Here is a 14,484-nt window from a genome sequence, read left to right as displayed (position 1 = left end):
GTGATTGGCTACCCAGCCCTTTAAAAAAATAAAATAAAGGATTACAAACATTGGCTCATTTGCATTTGGCCAACTCACAGGTTAGTGTTCAAACAAAACAGGTCTAACCAGGTTATGCCTGTGTCTCAAGTACAGAGACAACCTGTTAATGGATGAGGAATTGATTTGGTGGTGACTGTTCTTTTCAGCTCAGAAGTAGTTTCAGGTGAAAAGTACTGTGCTCCCCAAAGACACCCTCAGGGAGGGAGACCATATAAGGGCAAAGGGAGCAGAAGTCAGAATCTGGCAGGGATGATGGGAAAGGGGCACGGGGGGCCCCCTTTAGCATCTGTCTCATTTTCTAATCTGTAGTTGGTCTACCCTGCTTTGGAATCAAGATCTTTACCTTGGCTGTACAGGTACCAGGTTCTAAAGGAGCTCCCAGCCAGGTCTCCCTTCAAGCATCACAAACTGCCTCGTTGACAGTGACTCTTGGCAATTCCAATGGACTTTGAAAAGCCAGGTAAGAGCCTTAGAAGACGTCTGGAAAGGCAGGCTCCTGAGGAGGAGGAACCCCTGTGAAATGTTCAGATCCAGCAGTCAACTCTCAACAATGCAAGGGCTGATTTGCTGGATTATCTGGCTCCTCACTTCCTCTGGACACCTCACATGACCCTGACTACTGTTATTAACACTCCCCATAGGTACTCCAGAAGTAAAGGCCAAGATACTGAAATTGGAAATTAATCAATGCAGTCTGGGCAAGAAGAGGTAAAATGTTGGGGAGGACCGTGGATTTCAACTACCCATGCAACCCTGCCCTGGGGCCCAGGGCATATCAGGGGTTGCCTGCTCCTTCCCTGGCTCACGGATGTTCCTCCTGGTACAGGTGAGAAAATCCCCTGGCAAGGAAAAATACCATCTCCTAACCATTAACTTTCTCTCTTGGGTCTTCCTGGACACTGCCTGGCTGGGCATGAGCCAAGGATCCAAGCAGCTTTCTTGAGCTGCCGGGACTCCCCTATGAGGGAGAAGAGAGGGGAATTGAGTTTTGACAATGAGAAAATGATTTTATGATCAAAACCAAATAGTTCCTATGTAAAAATGAAAGTTCTGCCTATGACCAAAGGCTGACTGGAAAGAGAACAAAAAGCAAGCGGTGATTGTATTATTAAGGCAGGAGGGCTTGTTTTATTTATTTGTGCATCATGAATGCAGAGGGTTTTATAAGTAGCAGGGCGGGGCGGGGGCAGGGGCTTGGGGGGAGTTGGAACTCAGATCTTAAAGCAGGTCTTGAAGGTTTGGGTGGTGTGCTTTTGGGCAGCCCAGTAAAGCCCCTCTGCCTCTTAACCCACACCAAACCCTCCCATCCTTCCCTCCTGTTCATCTAGTGCCCTTGCCAAGGGCCCTGTTAACCGGCAGATGTATGCCCTGCACCTGATAAAAACAGTAAATGTCATTATTGCCCATTATCACATTAGCTCTAATTAGTTTATCAGCTCCAGATCTGAGAGCAGAGCCCTGAGGGAACAGCCTGCTGGAATTTTGCTTGAGAGATGAATCAGGAGCAGCTTGAAGGAGCTCCGCCCTCTACAGGGCAAGTGATAGCGGGGAGATGGGGGGGGGGGCATTAATGCCAGCAGGACTCTAGGAAGGCAAACTTGGCCTTCTTTACACTTTCACCTGAGGTTGAAGGGAGCCAGCCCAGCAGCGGTGAGTAGTGGGTAGGTGGTGTGAGGTCCTGAGGTCGTGAACTTCAAATGGAACTCCTACAGGATGCGACTCTCTGGCCCAATCCCAACCACCTTTAATTATAGGCCCTTTAATTCCCAGCTAAAGATGTCCGGTTATGTCCCATTCCTTTATCCACTCTCATTCTGATCATTCCAGATGGGAAGACTACTCCGTTAAGGCACTCCTGAGAAAACTCATTTGGATGGTGGAGATCATGGGGAAGGGGGCAGAGAGATATCATCAAATACACATAAGCCACTGTATTTGTAAATTTTTGTGTATATGAAGTACCTAACAATGTGTCTGGTACTTAGTGGGTACTTAGTACGCATTGATTCTTTTATTTACTCGGGACTTGGTTGAACCTCCAAGAAGAAAAACAGTACCTCCCCCTTCCCGGAAAAAAAAATCAGATTTTTAGGCATTTTATATATTTAAAGAAACTCTTTTGGAGTATGAATTCTTTTACCCTAAGATCAACTTGAAGAAGAAGCACTGCCATCAAATTAGACAGATAGATAGACAGACAGACAGACAGACATGATGGGATAGATGTCCTGGTTTTTAGCTGAGAATACTGTAAACTGGAATTGATGATGAGGATTCTTACTGCAAAAGTCTCACATGTATCAAGTAAGTCCCTCGTGAATACGAAGTTCAAAACTGAGACCATGAAAACATCAAACACAGTAGATACTTCATACAGACACATTGTAAGTTCTCAGGGAGAAATCAGGCAAGAGTCTCATTCATCATCACTGGAGAGTTCCATCATTTGTTTTATGCTACCAAAATTCTCTGATAAAGACATGGGATAGTAGAATAATGAGATCAAATCAAGATCCAGATAATACTAGGAACTAAAACCAACTCTAGAGGCAAAGGTCTGGAGACCCAAGTACTTAGCATTAAAATCTTCCTGGTCTTCTCTGTAGGTGAAGCCCTGGTTGCTGTCTCAGGTCTGTGCCAAGGCACAGAGCTTTAGAGTCAATTCCTGATGCTGATTCCCCGGAGAAAAGAGGACAAAGCAAAACAAACCAAAGTGTTGCAGTGGCCTGGAGACCCTGAGTTCAGTCAGACTGGGTATTAGATCTTCATTACAGAACTAAGGAACCCCAGGGACTTTCATTGCTAAACCGAGGCCAATACAAAGAATCTCTCTAAGCCACATGTATCAAGCAAGCCCTAAGGAGCCTTGAGTCTTCACGCCAACGCAGGTTGTGGTTACAAGGTCAACAGAGGTACAAGCTTGCTTTGCAAGAAAGAGGATGCTCACTTACTTTACCCAGCATCTTTTAACTAGAGGCCCTATATTTGTTTTTGAAAACGTGTGTGTGTGTGTGTGTGTGTTTCTGTCTGTCATCCCCTTCTAAAGACTCAGAGCTATCTCCAAAATGTGAGACCCACACAGAAATCTTAACAAAGTCCTGACAGGAACAGGAAACTCTCTCTGGTCCTGTGAAACTTACAGGGGTAAGAGTCAAATAGAGTAGAATATCATTTATTACCTGGAGATAGTAAAATAAGGAACTGAGGTTAATAAATATCATCTTGCCTCAGACCTTAAGCCCCTCTAAAGGCCATATTTGCAAAATCTTTTGATTTAGGATGAGATTAGTTTCCAGGGGATATTCCTGTCCTCTGTGGAGAAGCTCCCTGGGCTCTGAAGGCAGCGCCTCCCCTCTCTTTGGAAGGTCTCATGCTGACAGCTGTCCCAGTAGATTTGTGTGGAACACTCTGAGCAAGGCTTGTTGTCACATCTGAGTCCCACATGCTGAGTAAAACCCTCTGCCAATGGCATGTACACTCTAACTGCTGAGACGGGGGACAACCCTGTTGATGGAAAGAATGACAGATTGTGCACATCACACACACACACACACACACACACACACACCCTCAGGCATCTAAATATGTTGCCAATCTTACCTAAGCACTGAAGATGAAATTCCTGAACTCCCCCTTTATCTTTTAATTATTCTTAGGACGACTCCATTCTTGCAGAAGGTGACTTGTGTCTGTGCCGTTCCTTCTGCCTCACCTGTATCTTATTAATCTTTCTGCCCCTATCTTGCCTCATAAATAGCTTTCCACGGTTCTCTGACTTAAGGCAACTTTACTTCTGGGATAAGCACCTTGATTCTTGATCAAACTACTTGGAGTTTCCCCATTGTATTTCCATCGCCAAGAAACCTCAATTCTCAGTCTAAGAGAGTGGTGACAGTTGGCCACTTCCAGACCATCTTCTGGTGGCCAGAGTCTTATTTTTGTGTAGGTTAGGTAAGACTTTCTTATAATTATAGCAGTTGGGTTTTCTCCCTTTGTTATTAGTCTTTTTTGTTGACAAACACACTTAGGGTACACATCATACCATAATATGGAATACATATTGTTTTGATATCTGTATACATTGCAAAATGGCTAAAACAAACCAATTAATGAATGCATTACCTCAGACACCATTTTTTTGGGTAATGGTACTACTCACTTAGCAATTTTCAGGTCACAATGCATTGCTATTTACTGTGGTCATAATGTTGTACAATTTACAGGTGTGTGTGTGTGTGTGTATTAAATTTTGCCATAAGAATTCCTTTTCCACTATTATGGAACCCCAAAAGATGAAACATATTAAAGAATTGCTGCTAATGTAGGGCAGCTAATGCCCTGGCAGCTTGGCTCCCCTTTGCTGGGCTCACAGGAATCCATTCTGTCTCTGCTACATAGCCCTCCCTACTATGTGCTTGCTTGAAGCCAATGGACCACCAGAGTCCCCTTTACAAATCCAGTCTCCTGAATATCTCTTCACATCTACCAAATCAGCAAGTACCTCCAAGGGTGGGTGACAGCAGAGGAGATCATCTGCTTTGTATTTATCATCGTCCACTTTTATTTTGTGGACACCTTCATTGTTCCATGGATGACAAACAGGAAAATTTTGTTCCTGTTGTCCAAGAGGACATTTTAGTGGAGTCTACCTTGGGTAAAATTCTCAGTACCTGTCTCTTTCACTCAGTGACCAAGATGGACCAAAATCTCAGACCCAAGTAAAAAATGTACAGAATTTCCTACCAGGTGAATAAATACCTAGTAGAACCAGTGGTGTCAGAAGACCAGGGTCTGAGCACCTATCCCCTCAGCCTTAAAAACTCAAGTGACGGAGATTTCTCAGAAGCAGATTGGTGTGGTGACAAAGACATAGTTTCTGGAGTCTGGCAAACTAGGACATACCTAGTTCAACTTCAGGTGTGCGTTTCCCCATCTGTTTGTGGGAATATTAAGGTTCTTGATGAGCTGCTTGGGAAGATAATGAGAAATCATAAAGCTTAAGAAGGTGCCTGGCACTTGGTGAACTCTTGGAAAATGCTTGCTGTTCCCCCCAATAAGTATGGAATTTAAATTCCAAAAGTTCCCCTTAGCAAGAGAGGAAGCTACGAATGGAGGATCAGATAGTTAACTCTCCATGATCCTAAGGAAAAGTGGAGATGAAGCCGGAGAAGCATGGGGTATGGGGTGGGGGGAGGAAAAGAATCATGAATATTCACATTTATTAGGTTTTAATCATGTTCCAGTGACTAGACTAGAATCTGATTTCATTACCTCATTTAATCCTCACAAAACTCCATCAGAAAGGTACTGTTACCATTCTTACTTTGCAGATGAGGAAGCCGAGCCTCATAAACTTGATAAGGTAACTTGGCAAAGCCACTCAGTGAAGCAAGTAGCTGGAGCTCAGACCCATCCATGTCACTCCAAAACAAGATCTCTTAACCACAGCCCTCTCCAGAGAAGTGAAGCTTAGCAGTCTGCTGAGATCTGGATTTTAAATATCTTCTCTAGACATGAAAAGTCAAGATCAGTTCTAGAAGACCACTGGAAATGAGAGTATCCCTGAGAAGAGTGAAAATGAAAGGTTGAAGTGAGTATGAGATACACGAATAGGTCTAGCTATTCAGAGGCCAGTCTTCAGCACCTTCCCGTCAATACCAAATATTTTAAAAGCTAAATGTTCAGAATAAAAATTGAGGGGAAACCCACTGGAAAAGCTGTGACTTGTTCACGTCTGGGAAGTCATGTGGCTCTTTTGAAATAAAGGTCACTCTGCCACTCGACAAGCTTAGTGACACTGGGCAGGCTAAATACCCCATGAGAAGTCCTTAGACATCTGGATCCAGAAATACAGGAACAGAGCAGAGAACCGCAGTATTGAGGAGAGCATGAAATATGGGTGTTGAGAGCCGAGGTGAAGCCTAATTGGGGCTGGGGGTCACTATCACTTTCTCCATTCTCATTCTTCATAAGCAATTTAGAATGTCTCAGAGTTACCGACCAGACTGCTGTCCCTAAATGCCTTCCAGATAGAAATTAGGTATTCTGGACCCACCCATGCCCTTGGAGAGAAAGAAAGCATCTAGAAACCTCCTGAAAGTGATATCAGAGAGGTGACAGGCACATCCACTGGAACTATGCAAAAACTCATTTGCATAAATAAGTTATCTATTCAGTCCATTCAAAACATATGCACCTGCACATCGGTGGAATGTTATGAAAGAAAGCCTTTGGAATTATTTCTGAACAATTTCGTATTTGGGGAATATCTAAGTGAAATCTCCCTACTTCTAGGACAGCATATCTCTGATTTTTCTCCCCACTCCTATTCTGAGCAACCACATGTCAGTTCAGGGTTTGAAATTAGTCAGTCTCTCTTTCTGGACAAGGACAGTCTATCACATTGTCCTATTTTGAGACTCAGTTTCTTTTATGACAATGCCCCAGGAAAGTTTTATGAGAGTCCTGATTTAAGGTTGGAGGTTAATCGCTCTGAAATTCTGAGAACCAAAAAATATTGTGTAGGTGGGTGTACAGTAAAACTGAAAACAGGAAGTCTCCCGTACACTGAACCCAAATCTGCATCATCAGTACATCTGAAAACTTCTCTTGGGAGGAGAGTCCTGCTGTGCATGGGACCAGCCACCCTCTGCTCACTTCCTTGTGATGGAGGCCTTTGAGCTCTGGGGAAGAATGGAATAAGAAGGGCCAGGGGCAGAAGTCACCATGACCGGGTGAGTGTGAAAGAAAGCCATGTCTCGCTTGCTGTGGACTCTCTCCGTCAACACCAAAACACTTCCAAGTCGACTCCAGGTTTACAGTCCTCAAATTCATCAGTCCGTGGTTCTCCGGGAGTTGCCAGGACCACCAGGGCAGAAAATCTCAGGGAGTCCAATCTGGGATCTCACAATTGTGAGTAGGGGAGCAGAGCGCTTGACAAATACCTGGTTTTTGCTAATCCATTTTTTTCCCCAGCTTGGCAGGTCACCTTAACTTGAGGACTGAATGCACAGCTGGGAAAATATGCTTCTTATTAGGGATCGGGCCAGTGCTCTGTGAACTTGAGCCTTGGCTGGGGGTAACATTCTTTGAACAACCAGGTAAGACGAGCCTAGAAAGCCACAGCACCTTGCCAAGTAGAGACGTTAATACCAAGCACCAAGACCCCAAGGGGTCACCACACAGCCCACTTGGAGGAGACCCACTCATTCCTCTACGATCTCTCTCCCTGCCTTAGAGTTGTTGGCAGCAAACACTGGGCAGAGGGCAGAGGTGCTGGGAAAGAGGATAAAGTAAGAAGGAGAAGGAAAGAGGAGAGACAGAGAAATTGCCGTGTGGTTTATCTGGATGATCAGAGAGAAATTTTCAAATGCCCCCCAAAACTCACCTTGGTAAAATGTCTTAACATGTTAGACACAATTGTACCCAAATTTTATACACTCATACCCCATTCTGTATTTTCTCAGGCTTGTGAATTTTTGAAAAAGTTGGGGCAATGGGGAAAATGTTAGTCAAAGTGTACAAAATTTCAGTTAGGAGAATTACATTGGTAGTGAGAGATTGCATGTAGTAATTAACTACAACCAATAATAATGAATTGTGTATTTCAAAATTGCTGAAATGATAGAGTTTAAATGTTTCCATGACATATAAGTATGTGAAGTCATGTATATATTAATGACTTAATCATCCCACATAGCGTGAGAATATTAAAACACCATACTTTCCCTACAAGCATATAGAACTATTATTTCTCATTTAAAAATAAAGTTAAATTAAGACATAATAAGATATCCCTCCATGCTCATCAGGTGGGTTTGTTTGTGTATATAAAAATAAAATAATAATTTAAAAAACCAGAAAATAACAAGTGTTGGTGAGGATGTAGCAGAATATGTGGAGAAATGGGAAACCTGTGTACTGCTGCTGAGATTGTAAAATGGAGAGGCTATGGAAAACAGTAGAGCAATTCCTCAAAACATAAAAGTGGAATTGCCACGTGATACAGGTTCTACTTCTGAGTATATACCCAAAATCTGTGAAATAAGGGACTCAAATAGATATTTGTACATCCAGAATCATAGCAGATTATTCACAATAGCCAAAAGGCAGAACCAACTCAAGTATCCATAGATAGGTGAATTGATAAACAAAATGTGGGAGATATATATTATAGTTTGGGAAAAGGTATTTGCAAACCGTTCAACTGATAAAGGGCTAATATCCAAAATATATATTTAAAAACTCCTTAATACATTATATATTATATATATCGTTCTTCCCTTTAAAAAAGAGAAATTGTGACATATGCCACAAAATGTTAAACCTTGAAGTTATCCTAAGTGAAATAAGAACAAATGTGGTATAATTTCATTTAAGAGTACCTAGAAGAATCAAGTGCACAGAGAGAGGGAATATGGATACAGGGGAGGGGAGGTGGACAGAAGTGTTTGGGAGTGACATTGGCCAAATTATATTGTTACATCGTGTGCATGTACACATATGTAACAAGAAATCCCATCATTATGTTCAACTATAATGTGAATTTGTGCAATCTTTTTAAAGGTTACATAACAATGAGAATCTACATAAAGTCTACTAATAATAGACTTAAAGTGATATTTTATGTATGTTACATTTCTTCTAAAATAAAAAAAAAATTAACAACAACAGAAAAAAAAAGCAACTAGAATATTTCCTTAATGAAAAAAAAAATCTTAGTCAGTTGGGCACAGTGGCACACACCTGTAATCCCAGCAATCTGGGAGGGTAAGGCAGGAGAGTTGCAAGTTCAAGTTCAACCTCTACAGCTTAGCAAGACCTTGTCTCAAAAAAAAAAAAAAAAAAAAATGGCCTGGAAATGTAGCTCAGTGGTAAAGCACACCTGGTTCAATCCCTGGTATCTCACACACACACACACACACACACACACACACACTTCTGCTAGTTCCCCGTTCCCTGGAGCCATGTTTCTCAGAGGGAAAGACACCTGCCTCAGGTAAGAGGCAAGATGATCTTAAGTGCAAATGATGATGTTTATTTTAACAGTTATTTTAGTTATTTGGTTTTGATATGAAAACAAATTCAGCAAAGTAAAAGTCAACTTAAGGGAAATTATTAGGTAAATATTTGATGAGTGCAGAGACATGGCAAAAATGGTGACAAGGAAATGAGAGTGACTGAAATTTGGTGGAAATGGTTTAGAGACCGACAGTCCAAACTGCCTAAGGGAGCCATATGCACCCTCTCCACCACCTGGTGGCCTCCGGTTTCCAGTCCTACATCCCTTGGTCTCTAATACTGCTCACAGGGCACATCCCAGGCACAGTGGCCCCAAGCCACTCCCACACAAGCAAGCTGTGCTTCCCTGCTTCCTGTAGTCCCACCACATGGACAGGACAAAGATGGGCACCACCCATTTTCTGGTGCCATTTCCATTCAGCTTTCCCCAACTGCCTTCAAGTTTAAATTTCCCAGGGCCTATGTTTGTACTTGGAATCATTCAATATCTGACATTTAATGAATGTTTGTGAAACTTCTACCACGGACCTGGAACTCTGCTGGGCAGGAGATAAGGAAAAGTTTCTGCCATCCTGGAACATAGATTCCAAAGACGTGAGGTGACAGCCCAAGTGGGGCAGCTTTTTCTAGCCAGTGTGGCTAATCTGTGCAGACAGAGTCCTCTTCATGGTCATATCCCCAAAAGGTCTGACAAAACTCTAGCCAGTAGCAGGGCATTCAACCCGACTTGTTGAATTGAATCACATGGCAGAGGTTGAAATCCTAGAGCTGGGGCCCTGGTCCCTAGACACAGTAGCATCCCCCACAGACCTTGTGTGTTTCTAGTACTTGAGAAACTGTTTCCTCTATAGCATCTCATTAGTTCTCCCACAATATCCCTGAGACGGGTAATGCAGACAAGATGGTTGACATGAGGTCATCGGTTTGGTGACTTTCCAGAGGTCATGCTGTTGGTACATGGAAGGAAGGGGCCAGAGGTCAAGTTCATGATTCCCAGTGGCTGCTTTGAGATCCATGAAAGCTCTCTTCAAATTTCAGGGTGAGGCACCTCCAGGCACAGACAACTCTAATTCCCATAGGAATCAAACCCACAGAAGGTACTGAGCACTTAGTACCTGTAGAAAAGAGGATACCCAGGAGCACCGGTAGGATTGGGAGAAGCCCCAGATGTCTTTGCAATAACAGTTCAGAGCCATCTCACCCTGCCATTCCCCTCTCTGTATCTCCTCTTCTCTTTTCCACCTCCATTCCTTTTCCAGAACTACTGCCAAGTCTCAGCTTCCCACGCCAAATCATACAAGACCTTTCCCGTCTTAACACTAAATGCCCCACATCCGAGGAAATGCTATGCTTTCATGCAAACCAGAAAAAAATATCACACAGACATGCTCCAACGGCTCTATGTCCTTGGGCAGTTCCCCCATATCTCTGAGCCCCTATTATCTATAAGTGGAGATATCTGTAAATGGAGATTCCCCCCAGGAATGCTGCTAAGAATAAGGAATGATGTATGTTTAGGGGATCACCAGTGTGAAGTCAATGGCTGCAATGATTAGCACCTCTGGAGATGGGCTGAGAGCAGTGTAAAAAGGGAATATTGTGGCTGCATCAAAGAACCTATGAACTGGTTAACGCTGGCCAGGCAGGCACCTCTTTCTTTAGAGGCTGATGTGCCAAGGAGCTGGGGTCTTGGTGCCTACGCACAGTAGTATCACCCACAAAAGGCATGGTCTCACCAGGGGTCTCTGAATAGCAGACACCAAGAGACCTTCTTGCAAAGTACTTGTAAACCAAATCCTCAATCTATCCCACTCTGTCATTTTTTTCTAATAGGGGCTCACTCTATGCCAGAAACTAAAGTCCCCATAATGTAACACCACAATCCCCTCTTTGAAGGATGAGGAAACTGGGGCTGGGAAATTAAGTAACTTGCCCAAGGTCACACTGCTGGGAAGGACAGATGAACACCAGTTCTGCTTGACCTCAGAGCCTCTGCCCCTAGCTACCACCTAACAGTGCATAAGCAATAGCCTCTCCCCAGCAGGGGCTGAGAGCTTTTCTCCCCTCCAAGAAAAAGGACATTGGCATTTTACTATGTACTGAGCAATTTGATCAGTCTTGGAAAGAAAGAGAATTAACAGGCAAGCCCTTGCTTGCTGGGAGATGGCTTAGCCTGCAACCCTGATGGGTTTCCCGGAATGCTGAGTAAATATTTACAGGCTCCTTAATCTTGCTCTCCAGCTTCAGACTGAGGAGAAAAACGTAGAACCCCCTCTGGGACAACCTACCATTGTAGTTTGAGATGGTGTCTCAGTCCACAACAAACCCACATACAGACTCATTCCTGTATGATAAAGGAAAGGGTTTCTGACTTGGAAACAGACTGGGGTTCTCTTCCCAAGTCTACTACTTACCATCTATGTCACTCTGGACAACTTAAGGCTCAGTTCTCCCATCTGTAAAATGGGTATAATTTGGTCCCATCATCATCACCACCACCACCACCACCACCTCACTCTCAGTGCTTATGGTTTGCTGAGCACTACACCTGCATCTTTTATCAAGTCCTCTTAAAAGTCCTGTGATGCAGTTACTATTTTTATCCCATTTGAGAAAATCCAAGTTCAGAGAAGTTAAAGATTGGGTCAAGGTCATCCCTCCGGTCAAGTGGCAGAGCAAAGACTGAGCCAAGATCCTTGCTCTTTATCCATGTGCACTCTCTTGGAACCTGCACTATGAACCTATCAGACAGCATGAGTGAGTGGGTGAGCCCAGCTCACTGGTCTGCTGCCACAGCATCCTCTGCAGCCCAATTCTTATCCACTGTTCTTTACAAAGAAGGTGGGGGGGCCCTTCTGGGGAGCACCCTCTCCATGGCAGCACCTCCTCCTTCCCAATGGAACTGCATCGCCCTCCAACATGATGGCAAATGACTCACCAGTTTGGATGAGCACACGGGAGCTTGAGAGTGACTCAGGAACCCAAAGGGACCGAGAAAGGAGCATCTAACTGCAGAACAAAGCCAGGCCTCCACTTGTGGCAAAGATAATTACAGGCTGGAGCAGCAACACTAAGGCCAAGGGCAGTCTAGTTTATAAGGTAATAAATCAGAACCTCAAAGACTTCGAGGAGGTCTAGAGTCTCCACCAAGGCACTGGGGACCCAACTAGATCTTAAAAACAAAAAGCCTCCCCCGTTGCTCCTACCACACTGCATAAGCTCCTTGCCTTTCCCTCCATGGCCCCCTCTAGCCCAATATTCTCAAAAAAGTGGGGAGAGGACATAGGATGGGGAGTGTGAGAGACCTGTCAAATATACACAGCTGTACAATGTCAGTGACACAGTGGAAGTCCTCGTTCTTCATGTCATCCTGCAACAGGGTAGAAATAACTCATTTTCCAGCAACATATAAAATGAAAACCTACCGCCCCCCTACGCAGCAGTGGATGATGCCTTCCTCAACCTCCACATTGAACCTCCATGCTGAACTAGAAGCCATATGCACCATTTTGGTTTGGAGTCAGTTGGGCCTACATTTGTGTTTTGGTTAGGCCCCTGTGGCTGGATGACACTGGCCAAGTGACTTGATTTCACTATAGCAGAAGCTTCCTCCTCTTTAAAGTGCAGATCCTCGCAGCACTCACTCTTAAGGGGTTCTTAAGGGGACAAAATTAGATAATGCATGTGAATGACCAAGGCTACTTGGTCGTTTATTTTATCTCTTGATCCTGAGTTCTGCCTCCTCTTTCCCCAGCACATGGCCACGCAGTTTCCGTTCACCACCTTCTCCCCATGGTCCTTTTGGCTTGACACCCAGACCTTGTAACGATGGTTTTAAAATGGAGCCAGTTGGGCTGGGGACCAAGCCCAGTCTCAGGTTCCTAACTCTTGGAGTATCCCAGACATGTCACGGGTGGGGCCTGTGTTGTCAGTAATTGGGCCTCAGAACTTTCCAGTGGCCCATTGGTTTAGATTTCAGAGGCTGCAGAGGCCCCTTCTCACCTTCTGCCCTCTGGCCGTCCCCCTTCCCAGTGTCCACTCCCTCACCTGCTCACAACACCAGGTCACGGGCTTTTTCCATGGAATTGCTATTTGGTTACCAGGTATTTTGCATTATGCCACACCAAAGGCCCCTAACACCTAGTCATGTGACCAGAACTTGAATCTGGCTACAGCTCAACAATGACAAAGACTTCTTAAAACTCCCACCTCAGCCTCCTCATACCTGCCATCCCTTCAACCCAAACCAAGATCTGAGTGTCAGAACCTTTCATAATAAGAGAATCAATAATGATCACTTCCTGTATCAGATACAATGCTGGGCGCTTAAAGTACATTACCCCATTGCTTCTGAACATTACCTTTGGAAATGTGGATGTTCTATTTAATCTTTAAAGCCAGCTTTCCAAACACCCTGTGGCCTGCTTCCAACCATTGATTGGGAAACCATTTCTCAGATGCCCATACTGGTGTCATGGAGGACCAGGCTGGTCAGGCAGAGGAGCAGTGAGGTGGGGTTGGTCAGCGTCCAAATAGCCAGTCAAAGGAGGAGAAAGACTCTGTGGTTTCAAAAACCACAACAGAACTGGTAATCCCCATGGTTGGGTCAGGACGGGGAGGCAGGCACTTTGCTTGTGAAAGGGTATTTTTGCACAATCTTTTGGAGAGCAATTTGGTTTTAACTATCACAGTATAAAATGTTCAGCTCCTTTGACTTAGCAACTCCATTTCTAGAAATTTCTCCCATAGGTATATGCACAAAAAGGTCACAAAATATGTGAAAAGAAGTTGAAAATAAATTCAGTGTTTGTCAATAGGAGAAGGCTTAAGTAAATCATGGTCCATCTATACCATGAAGTAATATCAAGAAGACAGGTTTACATGCCATGATATTAAAAGATGTCCATGGAAAGAAAAATAAACTAAAAAGAACAGCTTATGGATATATTTCCTTAAAAAATACACATATTTCATGCCTGTCTAGAAGCATATGCAACAAACAATTAATATTTGCTCCTAGCAGGTGGGATCTAGCATTGGGGGGGGGGGGCGGGGGACAGAGTTTGCATTCTTTGTTTTGATTTTATGACATGAATATTCACATGACAAAAAAAAAATCCCAACACAATAGTTCTCTCAATTTCTTTCCTCGCTAACTTGGTGGTAGATTTCTTCAGAAAAACAATGCAAAATCCAAAACAAACATGTATTGGACCTAAAATTGCAGCTCAAAAAGCAATTTCACAAATAAAACCTCATAAAAATCTCATATCATCCCCATGAGACTTCCCCATTTAGAGTTGAGGAAGCAGAGGCTCAGAGAGAAAGACTCAGAGAAAAGGGGGTCCTGTCCCATGTCATTTGGCTGGTGCCTGGTGGAGCCAGGACTGGACGCCCAGGGGGTCCATCTCCGGTACCAGG

At 43.8% G+C, this 14,484-nt stretch overlaps 1 long non-coding RNA gene across 1 annotated transcript; it reads left to right on the top strand.

Moving 5' to 3' along the window:
- Positions 1-239: 239 nt before the first annotated feature.
- On the top strand, positions 240-8,503 carry LOC124099651 (uncharacterized). The gene is made up of 3 exons (XR_006854038.2): positions 240-502; positions 684-868; positions 2,649-8,503. It is a non-coding gene; the product is annotated as an uncharacterized LOC124099651 (long non-coding RNA).
- Positions 8,504-14,484: the final 5,981 nt, after the last annotated feature.

The sequence above is a fragment of the Marmota monax genome, unplaced genomic scaffold (genome assembly GCF_021218885.2).
Source record: "Marmota monax isolate L192 unplaced genomic scaffold, Marmota_monax_Labrador192_F-V1.1 WCK01_AAM20220418_F8-fsc00047, whole genome shotgun sequence".
Classification (NCBI taxonomy): domain Eukaryota; kingdom Metazoa; phylum Chordata; class Mammalia; order Rodentia; family Sciuridae; genus Marmota; species Marmota monax.
Note: the sequence above shows the minus strand (reverse complement) of the source record. Positions and strands in the feature narration are given on the sequence as shown.